This window comes from Nelumbo lutea, chromosome 8 (assembly GCF_056320005.1).
Source record: "Nelumbo lutea isolate HS-2025 chromosome 8, American lotus-T2T, whole genome shotgun sequence".
NCBI lineage: Eukaryota > Viridiplantae > Streptophyta > Magnoliopsida > Proteales > Nelumbonaceae > Nelumbo > Nelumbo lutea.
This window is the reverse complement of record NC_142691.1, coordinates 35,994,395-36,009,246: the sequence shown is the minus strand read 5'-3', so window position 1 is coordinate 36,009,246 and position 14,852 is coordinate 35,994,395. Positions and strand designations below refer to the sequence as shown.

Sequence of the window (14,852 nt, the reverse complement as noted above, 5' to 3'; positions counted from 1 at the left end):
TTCCTATTTCTCTCATAAATTATCTCCAACTCCTATTTATCTCTTAAATTATCTCTAATTTAGTATTATCTCCTAAACTATCTCTAATTCCAATTTATCCTCTCTCCCACTTTTTATTTATATCTATATAAAGAAAGTTTCAATTAAAAAATTTCAGAATTATTTAAATATTATAACAACATTATATACTAAATTTAAAATATTTATTCAAAACACAAAGATTAATTATAATAGATTTAATATTACTCATATTATTGATAGTTCTATATTTTACAAAATTCATCATGAAATCATGAATTAACAATATAAATTATAATTTTATGAATTATTTAACTTGAATGTTATTCAAATAATAAAAATTCAATATTAAAAAACAAAACATTATTTTCAATAACTAAATATCTGAAATAACAAAACATTAAAAATAACTAAATAATTATATAAAAATATTTAATATTACATAATAAGTAAAATAAATAAAATTCAAATAATGAAAATTTTAAATATTATTTAAATATTTAAATAATAAAATATTTAACATGACTAAATTTTAAATAGTTAAAAAATAACAAAAGAATGTAATAAATTTAAGAATTTTCTTAAAAGTAGAAAATAATTATAATAGATCTCATAATATTAATATTAATAATAATCTAATTGTTTACAACATTAATAACAAATTATGGAATAATAGTACTAATTATAATTTTATGGATTATAAAGTTCAATAAATAATTATTATTTTAAAAAATTAAATAATAATATTATTTAAATTACTAAAAATTATTATAAATAACTAATTTCACTTATATCAATTAATAAATATAGAAAATAACTTTAAAACAATTAATACATATTAGTAATAATTTTACAATAGTAGTGTATATTCATTATATATTTATATATACTAAAACAATTATTTGTTGTATTTTTGATAAAAAAATGTTTCCAATAACTATTTATAAATCTATTTTTTGTTTTGTTATTTAACAGAAAATTGTCAAAAATTATTGGAGATTAAACAACTAACATTTAAATTTTGAAATTTAATTTATCATATTTGTTGTAGTTTTTGTTATAAATATTTTTAGTAGTTATATATTTTTTGTAATTTATAGATTAATATTTATTAGAGATTAAACTATTATTTGAGATTACACTATTTATTGACTAATTTAATATATATTTAGTATTTATTGTATTTTTATTAGTAATCTATTATAATTTTCATTATAAATTTATTTTCAATGATTTTGTACTTTTGCTATAAATTTTCAATATTATTAGAGATTAAACTATTGTTATTTATTAGAGATTAAACTATTAATTTGTTTCGCTAACCAAATTGACGTAGTCAAATTGGGAATTTACCACTCGAATTTGGTTGGTTTTACCAAATTGACCTGTTCAAGGATTAGTGAAAATCTGACAACTCGGGTTGTATCAATTTGATTTGTTTGTTCAAAAGATTTAAACTTAAAAATTAAATTACAATGATATTATTAAAAGTTAATTAAAAAATTTAAATTTATGATATAAAGATATTTTAGACTAACAAACATAGAAAATTTCCCATTTTCATATATTAAAAAAATTAAAATTAAAATATAAAATATTAATTCAATTTTGGTTGAAACTGACCTAACTTGAAAAAATAATCAAAATAATAAAAGACCAATAAAAAACAAAAATAGTAACAATAATAGAAAACCAATTAAATTAAATATTAAAAAATTAAAATATAAAACATTTACATATTCTTATATATTTTTATTACTTGATAAAACATATACGATGTACGAATCCCGTTAGTTCATTATATACCGTTAAAAGCCGTGTTGTCAGAGTCTACGTGACTTCTGCTTGATGAGAGATCCCATCTCTTTTCCGTAGGTAGTAGATTATCTTCCAAGTTCCAACTAGTCATAGAACTGCGTAGATTTTTAGTTCTGTTAGTTCTCTCGTAAGTCGAACAAACAGGGACCCACAGCAAGTCAAATTACAATCCGACGGCCTTGAGATGTCTCAGTCCACAGACAGTAAAACCGCGGCATCTGTGGTTTTTCGGATGTGGATTGGACGGATAAGATCAAACCCTTGAGATTGATGTCAGGGCCCCACAGAATGTTCATGAACTTGAATGGAGGTCCCCCACTCCCCAATTCCCCAGCAACACTGATAGCATCATTTTGCTTTATTTTCTGCTTCGATTTTAACAGTATTTTACTGAACCGACTCTGTTGCTTCACACCAACTCACAGCACGTTGCAGCCGTGCATTAAGAACATCTTCCTCATCAGTAATAATTTACGAGTACGGAGATATTCTATATGTACGGCTTTTAGTGAGACGTACAGGAACCGATCTGACGTCTTTGACATGACCCGTCCTTCGCCTCCTATTCGCCATTGCCCACTTCGGTACTTTAATGGCGAAGCCTTCCAACCTAAGATAAAGCCAGAAAAAGGAGCCACGCAAGAAGCCATTAAAGCATCTTCTAAGTTTTCTGTTTTCCGTATTTTAATGGCGACTTGTTCGTTGCTGTGACGATCGCGGCAATCGTAAGGAGCTCAGATCTGTCCATTTCGTTCGAGGAGGCTCTTACTGGTCCTCGGTTTCGCTCACGTCAGCCCCCACCTGATTCCGTTTATTTAGCATTTCTTTAATCGAGTGCGTCTCTGTTCTTCGGATATGGCGGAACTCGTTTCGTCAGCCTCTCATTTGCGGCTTTCGTTGCCTTATTATCTGGTTCTAGAAACCCTTTAAAGACAAAACCCCACCTTATACCTTTCAATCCGGTCCGAAATTAAAAATTAAAAAAAGGAAAAAAAATCCCGCAAAACCAATCCATCAAGCTATTGAGCAATCAAGCAAGCTCTGTAAGTCCACTGCTTTTTATACTTCTTAGTCTCTTACTCTGTTCATACTTTCCACTTGTCGCTTCTCATTCGCTGGAATTTTGGATTTGCAGACAAGGGCTTGAAAATGGCGATTTTGGAAGCATCAACGACTGCAACGGTTGAGAATTCGGAAGAGAATCAGAAGAATTCGGAGCCATTGATTCCTGGGTTACCGAACGAGATCGCCGAGCACTGTCTTTTACATCTCCCCTACCCTTATCAGACGCTGGTTCGTTCTGTGTCTTCGTCTTGGAACAGAGCCATCACGAACCCCAATTTTCTGCGTTCCAAGAAAACCCTTTCGCTCTCTTTGCCTTACATATTCGTCTTCGCCTTTCACAAACCGACGGGCAAGATTCAATGGCAGGCCCTGGACCCACGATCGGGTCGTTGGTTCGTCTTACCTCCCATGCCCTGCGTCAAACCTGTGTGCCCTCCTGGCTTCGCCTGCGCGTCGCTGTCACGGCACGGTGCACTTTACGTGCTCGGCGGGATGCGCTCCGACACGGAGACATCGCTGCAAACGCTGATGACCTATAGGCCGTCGACGAACCGGTGGTCGTTAGCATCGCCGATGCTGACGCCACGGTCGTTCTTCGCCGCCGGGAGCATCGGCGGGAAGATCCTGGCAGTCGGCGGGAGTGGGGTGGGCTTGGAAGACGCGATCTCGACGGTCGAATGCTACGATCCGGAGAAGGACACATGGGCGCCGTTGGCCAAAATGCGCGCGGGGTTGGCGAGGTACGACGCGGCCGTGGTTGGGAACAGGATGTACGTGACGGAAGGGTGGACCTGGCCGTTCAGCTTCTCGCCGAGAGGTGGGGTCTACGACGCTGAGAAGGACACGTGGGAAGAAATGACGGTGGGAATGAGGGAAGGATGGACGGGTGTGAGTGTGGTACTGGGAGATAGGCTATTTGTGATATCGGAGCATGGTAACTGTAGGGTGAAGATGTACGTGCCAGATAGTGACACGTGGAGGTATGTTGAGGGAGGGAGGTTTCCGTGTGAAGCGATGCAGAGACCTTTTGCGGTGAGTGGTGCGGACGGAAGGATATATGTGGTGTCGTGTGGGTTGGATGTGGCTGTGGGTAGGGTGTTGGAAGAGGGGGAGAGGGTTTGGGTGGAGTGGGATGAGGTGAGGGCTCCAAAGGCGTTCCATGACTTTGTGCCCTTAAGCGCTCAGATTATTTATGCTTGAGCTTGGCAGCTTCTTTTTTACATATTTGGGTTTTTTTATTATTATTATGTTTGCTCATTCGAGTTTTGAGGGTGTAATTGGCCAAACCCCTCTGCCCTCTCATCTCTTCTGTAGACTCCAGAGGAAGATTAATGTGTTTGGTGGGTGGATGTGTGATAGAGGGATTTCAATTTATGGGTCAGGCTAATTTAATGTGTGCTTTTTGGGTAGGTGTTGCAAAAAGTCGGATTAGATCTGTTTTGAATCCGAATTCCATCTGATAAGAGCTAGATTTGGATACCTCCCTTCATGTTAATAAATGGAATCGGAAAATTTGATCTGAAGTTAATGGATTAAATGCTGATGTATATTTGATCAGTCACATCCCAACCCAATCAGAAATATTATATTATAATATATTACTATATCATAAAACTTTTTTATTACAATTCTAATTGAATCAGTAAGATATTCAAATTTGAATTCAAATCGTACTCTTGAAAATCCATGTATTTGGATCGGCCAGATTTCTTATTGATTGCAGATTTGCACGTAATGGGTAAGATTCAGTTGTTCCTAAAAAGGGAACATCTCACTAGTATGAAAAGAGCAATTGAGGAGAAATTTCGAATTTCGGGCTTGTGACAGGATAAGCTATGGGTAGGATTTCAACTTGATATTACCCAGAATCTGAATTAAATTTAAAATTCTAATCTTATTAATTGATCTTCCTTTTTCAGATTAGGATTAAATTCTCATATCTATCTTTGACTAGAAGTAAGTAAAGGATGATTTAGTTGTTGAACTTGTTAAATAATAAGACTTAAAAGTAATATAGTTTGGAGATTTCAGATCATCACCAAATGAGGTGTTGGTGTTGTTGTTATAAATGGATCTAACAATCTAACCATTTCAGATCTATGCTCAGCTACTCTAAACATGACAAACTCTAGTCCTTTCCCTTTTGGCTAGGTTCTAAATTCCTTTTATCCCTTTGATCATTAGTTTGATTTTTCTCTGATATGTTCTATTAAAAAGATAAAAGATGCTTTGAGTCTGCTGATTGATGCTGCTGCTTGACCCTTTTTTTGGGTGGTGGACTTTGGACTGCATCATGAGCACACACTCATAAACGGGTGTAAGAGGCCGCTGGACTTGCAATTGTAGGTACTAATTGTCATGAATCATGGTAGACACAACCACTCAAGAAATATCTAAATAAAAAGAAAATAGAGACTTTGATTCAATAATGGATGGGGTTTCCTCAAAGACTTGGCTAGGAAAGAAACCCAAGATCCTAAACAACTCAAGTATCTTAAGGCACTTATGTGGAAGCTTCCACTTGTTTTAATGTCACATCTAATCATGTAATAAGCTTCCCTCGTTACGACTCTTTTTGGATTTTTTTTGCCAGCTGGATTAGCTGGAATCGACGGCTGTGATTAGGGCATTTTCACCAATAATAATGCCCCACATCAACCATCAATGCGAAGTGATTAATCCAGACTCGTTTCATGGGGAAGTAGTCGCCGAGATACAGAAGGACATGGATGATCCAGATAGAATGGATCAGACCAGCTTACAGTCTGAGAGAAAGATCTTAGCTGGGGAGGTCTGAAGCTAGCGAGCCGTAAATTGCAAGGTTTTTAAAACCGACCCAGATAATGAACCGGTCAGGGTCTGGTTTCTGGGTCAAATGGTTCGACCATTCGACCGAACAATCGGCAAATTCTAACAAAAAAAATAATAATAGATGATCAAAACTGTTGAATGGTTTAATCGTCCGAATCAACGATTTACTGAATAAATCAACATTTTTTGGTAAAAATCCAATTTTGGGGAAAAAAAAACTGGTCACTTGACCGGTTCCCAATTTTTCTGATCCAATTTTGAAAACCATAGTAAATTGCAAATATGCGGAATTGCTTTAATTTTGTTTTTTTTTTTATTTTTTGTTTTTTGTGAAAGCCCCTTTTTGGAAGGTTTAAACTGACGAGGTTCCTTTGAATTGATGATGCCATCGTTACTCAGGAAAAAGTGAAAAGGGAAAAGGAAAAAGTGAAAATTATGGTTTATTCACCTCAAATTTTTATTTTATTTTATTTTGCAAAACCCTATCTATTACACAATATATCACAAAAGAAGAAACTAAAACCTAAGAGTTGAATGTTTTTTTTTTTTTTTTTCTGGGTTCAACTGTTTAGTAAATAGGCCATTAATGAAAAGCTTGAGACGTGTGTACTCTACTAAGACGTTCTAGCTTGACCTCTTTCCTTAAGTGCAGAAGATAGGGTTTGGCATCTTATCATGCTCATTTCTTATAAAGCCATCTCTTAGCCCAAAATAATCGTTTTTGTTCTTAATAAGGTTGTAGATAGGGCTATAATCCCGCCAGATTCAGATATGGTTATTGAAAACTAAAGTTCAAATCCAATATGAAGTCTGTTTGCATCTAGAGATCTTCGTTCATTTTTTCCTTTTTAAAGTAAAGAAAAGAGTGGTCGTAGTCTATTTTTTGAATTATTATATAATCATTATATCAAATTATTATATAATGATTTATCACATTAGCTTGATCCAATTGGTAAGATGGACTGTCAATTACTAAGGGTCCATTTGTTTGCAGTTGGAATTGGAATTGAAATAGCCTATTCCTATAGTCTGTTTGGTTCATACAAGAATGAGAATGGAAATTGGAATCAGTAGAGATGGGATTTCATTCCCAAGGGAGGGGTAGGGAATGACTATTCCCTCAAATGCGGAATGTCGGGCCGCTAGAGGTGTAAAGTGGGTTGTGCCATGCTGGCCTGCGGGCCGTCACGGGTTGTGCCGCCCTCTCTGGTGAAAAATTTGGGGGTCGGCCGAGCACGACCCCTGTGCCGTTGCCGCGGGCCTGAGCCAGGCCTGGCCATGGGCTTGGGCTGTGCCGGGCTGGCGCCACACCACCTTGGGCCTGGGTCGAACTAGGCTAGACTGATTGTTTGACTTATTTTTTTGTGAAAATTTTGATTTCTTTTCTAAGTAAAAGTGTAAAACTAAAATATTTAACTTTCCTTTTAGATTTGGGAAGTGGGAACTATTCGAAAAATTAGGAAATGGGAAATGAGAAATCTTATACATAAATGAAAAAAAAATACTTAACCAAATAAGAATGATGGAATAACAAATTGAAAGAAAAATAGGGATTTTATTTTTATTTAAATTTGAATGATACAAATTACAAAGCATACGATGGTTGGATACTTGGATGAATAAAATATGAAAATGGAATAAATTAATAAAATATAAAAAATACAATATAGTTAAAAATTGAAAATACAAAATTACATTGTTAAGAAAATAGCAAATAAATTAAATAAAATTAAAACAAAATTTACAATAATTTGAAAAAAAATAAAAAATTCTATACAACTAGTCAACTATTGTTCACGAATCATGACTTTCATCATCTGCTTCAGGTGAAATATCCAGTACTGTAGTATCATGCCCTCCTTTGTCTTGTAATTTATCTTTTTTATCTAGCCAATCCTTAAAGAAGATGCACATCTCTATACTTTCATCATTAATGCAGCTTCTCTTGTCATCCAACACCCTGGTACCTGCTCTAAAACAAGACTCCGATGGAACTAAAGACACTGAAGGAGTTAGTAGATCATGTGCCATGGTGGTGAGAATTGGATAATTTTTTGAATGTTCACTCCACCAAGCTAAAATATCAAAATTATTTGTTCCCTCACCTAAACTAGAAAAATTTGCTTATAAATAAAAATTAAGTTCAGCAAATGAACTTGTTGTATAAGTAGTAGATTTATGCCTTCTATTTATTAAATAAAAAAGTTTTTCTCTTCTACTATTAGGCTCAAGATCAGAAGTAGAAGATGTTGTACAAGTTGTAGGATTATTTCCTACTACTTCAGATTCATATAAACTGTACATTTCAAATAATAAATTATTAATTTTTTCTTTTTTATTTCTAATTTCAATATTCATATTTTCACAATATGTTTCAAATAAAATATCTAAATCATCTTTCTTAATCCTAAGATTTAATATTGTAGCTAAGCAATAAAGGGGAGAAATGTTCTGCCAATATTTTTTAAATTTATTTTCCATTATTTCAACAATACATTTAAATTGTGGATTATTCCTCATTTTGCAAAACAATCACTAATCACCATTAATTGATTAGGTAAATTAATTACAACTAGGTGGATAATAAATACCTGATAATTCATTAGTTGCATCATAAAAATGTTTTAAAAAGTCTCTTATACAAACTGTCATTTCCCAATCTTACTCAAATATAATATCATTAGGCATTTTTGCATTATAAAAACTAGTAAGAATTTGTTTATGAGAAATAAAACTTTCTAACATTGCATGGGTAGAATTTCATCTATGCTTAACATCTAATATAAATTGTTTATATTTTAAACCATAATTTTGACATAAATATTTAAATTCTTGTTTTCTTACCCCCTAAACTTTTAATATGTATAATACAATTTCTAATTTAAAAAATATGAGTAGAAATAATATTTAAAGCATATTGAATACATAAATTTAACATGTGAAATGCATATCTGATATGAAATAATTTACCATTTAAACATGGCTTTAATTGAGATTTTAAAATATTTATTGCAGAATCATTATTGCTGGCATTATCAAAACTAATAGAAAATAATTTATTCTCAATCCCATAAACATGTAAAATATTTAAAATGCTTGCAACAATAGTTGGGCCAGTATGTGGCCATTCAAGCCTAGTAAAACTTAAAATTCTTTTATTTAAAAGCCAATTTTCATCAATAAAATGGTCGGTAACACACATATAACTTATGTTAAATTTAGAAATCCAAACATCAAAAGTAATTGAAACTTTAACAAATAAATTAAATTTTATTTATATGAATAAAATAACTTTTTAAGCATCTAATCTAATAGTCATTCCTAGAAACTTTTTTATATTGTGGATTTACAGAATTACGTAACCATTTTTCAAGTTTAGTATCTTCAACTAACAAAAATGGTTGTTCTACATGTATAATGTATTTTTGTAATTCTTATCTCATCTCTTTCTTGTGAATATTTAAATGTACCAAAAACCCCCTCCCAATTTGTGTTTGTTTTGTTTCTCTTCCTTCTTCTTCTTCTTCCTTCTCATGTGTGAGTAATGTCTAATTAAATGGCCAGTACCACCTTTGCTACAATAGCTGAAGTCTTTTCTACATTTTTGTCAAATTGCTCTTTTTCCCTTTCCCTCAACATCCTCTACTTTAAATATTTTCCAAACTGGGCTACTCAACTAAGATGCCCTCTTTTTCTTTCCTCTAGTATTAATACCAGAGGTTGATCCAGGATCTAGAAAGGCAACGGGTAGGTCTAGGTTTATTAAAAGGTGTACCACGATGCAGATTTTGAACCTAGGTAGTTGTGGCCAATGAGAGCCCTTATTTTGGAATCCTTTCAGATGAGAGGTAAAAAGGTCATTTTAGGGTCTAAAATTTGTTGGGTTGTTAATCAGAAGGTTTTGATAGGGTTTAGAAGCATCAGATAGTGTGTAACGACGAAGATATTGAAATAGGATAATTATGGCTAGTGAGAGCCCTTGGTTTGGAATCTTTTTGGATGAGGGGTTAAATTGTCATTTTAGGGTCCAAATTTTGTTAGGTTATCAATCAGGAGGTTTTGATAGAGCTTGGAGGTGTTGGATGATGCGCAATGACAAATATCTTTAATTTGGAAAGTATTAGGCAACGAAAGCGGTCCATTTGGAATCTTTCTAAGCGAGGGATTAAAGGGTCATTTTAAGGTCTGAAATGTAATGGATCATTGATTGGGAGGTTTTTATGGAGTCTAAAACTATCAGATGATGAGCGATGATGGATATCTTGAATTTGAAAAGTATTAGGCTACGAGAGTTATCTATTCAAAACCTTTTTAAGCCAAGGGTAAAATGGTCATATTGTTAATTAGTAGGTTGATTGGGGTTTTGATTAGGATTGATGGCTTTGGATGGTGGTTTATGATGTAGTTCTTGAATTCAGCTGATAAGGATAGCATATTCAGAATCTTTTAAAGAGAGGGTAAAACTGTTCTTTTGGGATCTAAAATTTGATAGATGATGGTCTATTAGAAGGTTGATGATGGTTTTTATATGGTTTGGAGGTCTCAAATAGTGTGACGTGATGGAAATTTTGGATTTGGATAATTGCGTTTAATGAAATTACTCGATTTGAAATCCCTTTAAATGAAGGATAAAACAGTTATTTTGAAGTCTAAAATTTGATGGATGGTCAATTGGGAGGTTGATGAGGGTTTTGATATAATTTGGAGGTCTCAGATAGTGTACTGTGATGGAAATCTTGGACTTAGATAATTGTGGTTAATGAGAGGGCTTGATTTGGAATCTTTTTAAATGAAGCATAAAAAAGAGGTCATTCTAAGGTCTAAGATTCGATAGGGGTCGATTAGGAGGTTGATGAAGGTTTAGATATGGTTTGGAGGTCTTGGAAGGTGTGCCACATAGTAGATCTTGAAATAGAAAAATAGTGGCCAGTAAGGATGGTTGATTTGAAAATTTTTCATATGAGGGGCAAATTTGGTATTTTAGGTCAAAATTTTGATGGATGGTCAATCGGGAGAGTGGTGATGGTTTTGGTAGGGTTTAAAGGTCCTAGATGGTATGAGTGACAAAAGTGGTTGATTTAGAATCTTTTTAGATGAGGGAAAAGATGGGTACTTTTGGATTTAAAATTGAATGGATAATTGATTAGGGGGTTGATGAAAGATTTGCTAAGGTTTGGGTGTATCGAGAAAAGTTTCATGATGAAGATCTAGGATTTTGTTATCTTTTTCAATAAAGAACAAGATAGGTATTTTTGGGTCTGAAATTCAATGTGTGGTTGATTCAGATATTTGGAGTCTAATGGGTATGTTTGATCTCTTTAGAGGTGTTGGAATCACAGGAATTTAGGTAGCGGGTATCTCGGTCAATAAGGGGTCTCATAATGGAATATTGGCTTAATAGATGAGTAAATGAGGGGATTTTAGGTTGGACTTTGGTGGAATGGCATGTATTTGAATTACATGGATGTTGGGAGGGTTTAATCATGGTAGGAACATGTGGATCATAGGTTTTAGGCTCGAGAAGTGTTGTAGTATCAAATCCATTGAAATAGAACATATGATGGATGGATGAATGGAAAAATCAAGGAATTTAGGGCTGAAATTGATGTCATTGGTTGCTCAAAGGTTTTGTTTCATGTGATGGGCATGGCGATGTGGCATAATCATAACCATCAGAAGTGAATTTTGTATATTTAATGATAGATTTGAAGGTCTTTGAGTTGATATTTGGTTTTCTAGGGTTTTGACATATTCTAAAGATGTTGGTAAGATTCAATTGGCCATTTGGAGTGTGAGAAGTGAGACAAAAAGGGGGCTGAGCAAAAGTCGGGTGTTGACAACAAGGTAGGTTACCAATGTTTCCTTGCCTCGCAAGATGATTTTTGGTTCTTATCCTTGTTGTATGATGCAAGGTATCATTATTTTCGTATCTCTTGTTGTTTATGTTGGTGATGACTTGCTTCTTTGTGTTGAAGTTCTTGTTTAGTGTAAAGAAAATGAAACAGGTATTTTGGTTGTTGTGCTCAGATATTATCATCCATTTTGAGAGCAAGATCATAAAGCAATGCTTCCAAAATATATTGTTAACGTTGAAGAATTCTGAAGTAGTTTCATTTTGAAAAGTTTTTGTAATATTATCCCCTAATTTGAAAAATATCAAACTTCGTGGGTGAGGAGGTTTTGAAACTAGTGCCCATATTTCATGGGTGAGTAAAATTTGAAAACTAGTCATCTAGCCCCCACACTTCGTATGTGAGGAAAATTTTGAAAACTAGCCCCATGCTTCATATGTGTGGAAATTTTAAAAACTACCCCCGCACTTCATACACCAAGAAATTTTAAAATTTAACTTTTCCGCTTGAATTAAGAATGTGACATCGGTAATTTTTTTTGGAAGTTTCTACATTCACAAAATAAAAGGGAAAAATACTTTATCAATACCCTAAACTTTAGGGGTTGTCTCAAGTCAGTCCCCAAACTTCAAAACGTGTCTCTATAGTATCCAAACTCTTCAACAATGTGTCCAATAGGTCCCTATCCGTTAAGACGTTAACAAATAAGTAAACTAACATAAATACCCGTCAGGGTCATCTAATTTTCTTTTTTCTTCTGCCACTTCCACATCAATCAATTTAGGGCAGTTTCCTTAAACTAACCCTACTATTTATGAAATTGACTAACTATACCCTTATTGTTTACATATTGTCTTAAAGTACCCTTACTGTTTCTAAAAATTGACATCGCCGTTAAGTGCTAACGGAAAGAAACTAAATGTCGAATTTGCCCTCCACTATTCCTCAAATTTCAAAATAAAACCCAACTGATGAGCAGTTTCGATGATGATGCCTGATCCCTTTTTCTGATGAACTATGTTTTGCCACCAGAAGGCAGTGGTATCCCCCTACCCCCAGTCGTGCAGTACTACTAGAATGCCGCCGGAACTTCTTAGAGTGTGTTTCACATTAGAGTTTGTCAACCATATACTGGGTCTAGGGAAAGAGAGGGAGAGGAAGAAAAAAAAAAACAAAAACAAGGAGAAGTGCTGCCAAGTTTAAGGCAGTGATGAAACAGGGTCCTCTTCTTCTCATTCCTCCATCTTCATCTCTGTTCATCATCTGACGATGAACAGAGAACTACCACTGGCAAAGGGCTCACTCATCTGAACTGAATGCCCGGAGATTAAGCACTATTGTCGTCGTAGGTGATGGCAACCACTACAACTTCTGAACGACAAAAGTTTGGTGAGAAGGAGGTGAAGAAGGTCGAAGGAGTTGGTTCCCTCAAATCTGATGAGAAATCAAAAAGAATCCCCTACTGCTACTACAGAGACGTAGAAGAAGAGATCAGCCGACAGATCCAGTGACTTCTCTAGATCCAATTTTTCTCAAGGGGGAGAGAGTTCTGATGTGGAGGGGTCCGACGCTACTGCAACTTGCAACAGTGGCGGTGATGAAATAGGAGCGAGAGGGAGAAAGAATGAAGGGAATAAGAGGCGAGAGAGAGAACGAAGGAGATGAAGAGAGAAAGAGAGGGAGGGAGAGAGGTCGGATGTAGAGAGGTCCACTGCTGCTACAACAACGATGGCGATGAAATAGGGGAGAGAGAGAGAGTTGCAGAGAAGTTTAGACTCATAGCTTCATCCCTGATTTCTTTAGTGTTTCTGACGGCGAAATCACCGCCGCCACTACAACAAGGTTTCTATCGATGAAATACAAAGGGAAAAGGGATCAAGGTTTCCTCCGCTTCCTTTAACTCTGTTTTTGGATCTACCAAAATCACCGCCACCATTGCAATTTCCAACAGTGGCAATGAACAATAAGGGTGTTTTAGGAATTTTAAAATAATTAGCACTCACGTGATGTCACATGTGAACGAAATGTGACGGAAAACTAAAGGCAAGGGAAGTTTTAGTCAATTGTTAGAAAACATAAAGAGTACTTTAACACAATAACTAAACAGTAAGGGTGGAGTTAGTCAATTAAGTAAACAATAGGGATAGTTTAAGAAAATTGCCCATCAATTTAAGCAAAACTCTCGTTTAAATCTTGACAATGAATAGTGTATTCTAAGAAATTCTTCTGTGTATGATTGAGCGGAAGAGAAAGGGGTTGCAAGGATTTGGGGGGAATAATTAGGGGTCTCTGGCTTTGGCACTGCAGGGGATTTCTGCAATCCCATTACCGCTTTAACCTTACCTGCAACCATTCTGAACCGACAACCTTTTCAACGCCTTTACCAGCAAACGACCTTTGTCGTGTCCCTCAACAACCATTGGCCTAACAACCATGGCGTTCAAGTGGAGGGTCGTGTGGTGAGAGAGTTGACCAACGATCCTCCAATTGAACTTGCTTCACTTGGCATGCCACATGGCAATCTCAAGTCTATACCCCTTTATTCTCCCATGAGAACATTTCCTTTTTTTACTTTTCCTTTTCATCTTCCCACCATTCTTTACTCTTTCTCACAACCCAAATTTCTCAAAGACACCAATTACATGATATTTTTAATGAATATCAATGTCAGATCAGAGATACAGATTAGGGACCGTTTATGCAATCAAATGAGCCAAACTACGACATCCTTTCTTGTCATTAATTTAATCAAACATTTTAAATTAATGTCATTAGTTTAATCATTTCTTGTGTATGTCATCATTCTTAAAATGTCTTACTATGTAAAGAAATATCTAAATATTAAGTAAAACATAACTCTGAAATATAAGAAACTTGAAATCAATATCATAACCTATATGTAACTTACTTTTTTTTCCTTTCTCATAAGAAAATCGTCAAACAAATGCACCAAGCCCATTTAATTAGAATTTCAAATTTTATCTTGCATTAAACAAAATACTAGTGGATTTTTTTACCTATCTTTCTTCACATTTTTTCATTGTATATTGCATATTTAATTAGATTATCAAAGTAATCATTATTCTATTTTTTTTTTCTTTGTAGATTAAAGATGCAGCGAATGACTTTAAAGCATAGTTGCAGATAATGGATAATTCTTTTATATTTAGAATTTCTCTATTTTTTTTTTGAAAGTCATGTAGACTTTAATATGTATTGAGGGAAATTTGACATTTGTAATGCATTTTAAACAATGGATGTATTTTTTTTTTTTTTGGTAGAACAATG

At 34.4% G+C, this 14,852-nt stretch overlaps 1 pseudogene across 1 annotated transcript; it reads left to right on the top strand.

The window, feature by feature from the left end:
• Positions 1-2,208: 2,208 nt before the first annotated feature.
• On the top strand, positions 2,209-4,424 carry LOC148843818 (F-box protein AFR pseudogene; annotated as a pseudogene). The gene is made up of 2 exons (XR_016102789.1): positions 2,209-2,879; positions 2,972-4,424. The product of XR_016102789.1 is annotated as an F-box protein AFR pseudogene (transcript).
• Positions 4,425-14,852: the final 10,428 nt, after the last annotated feature.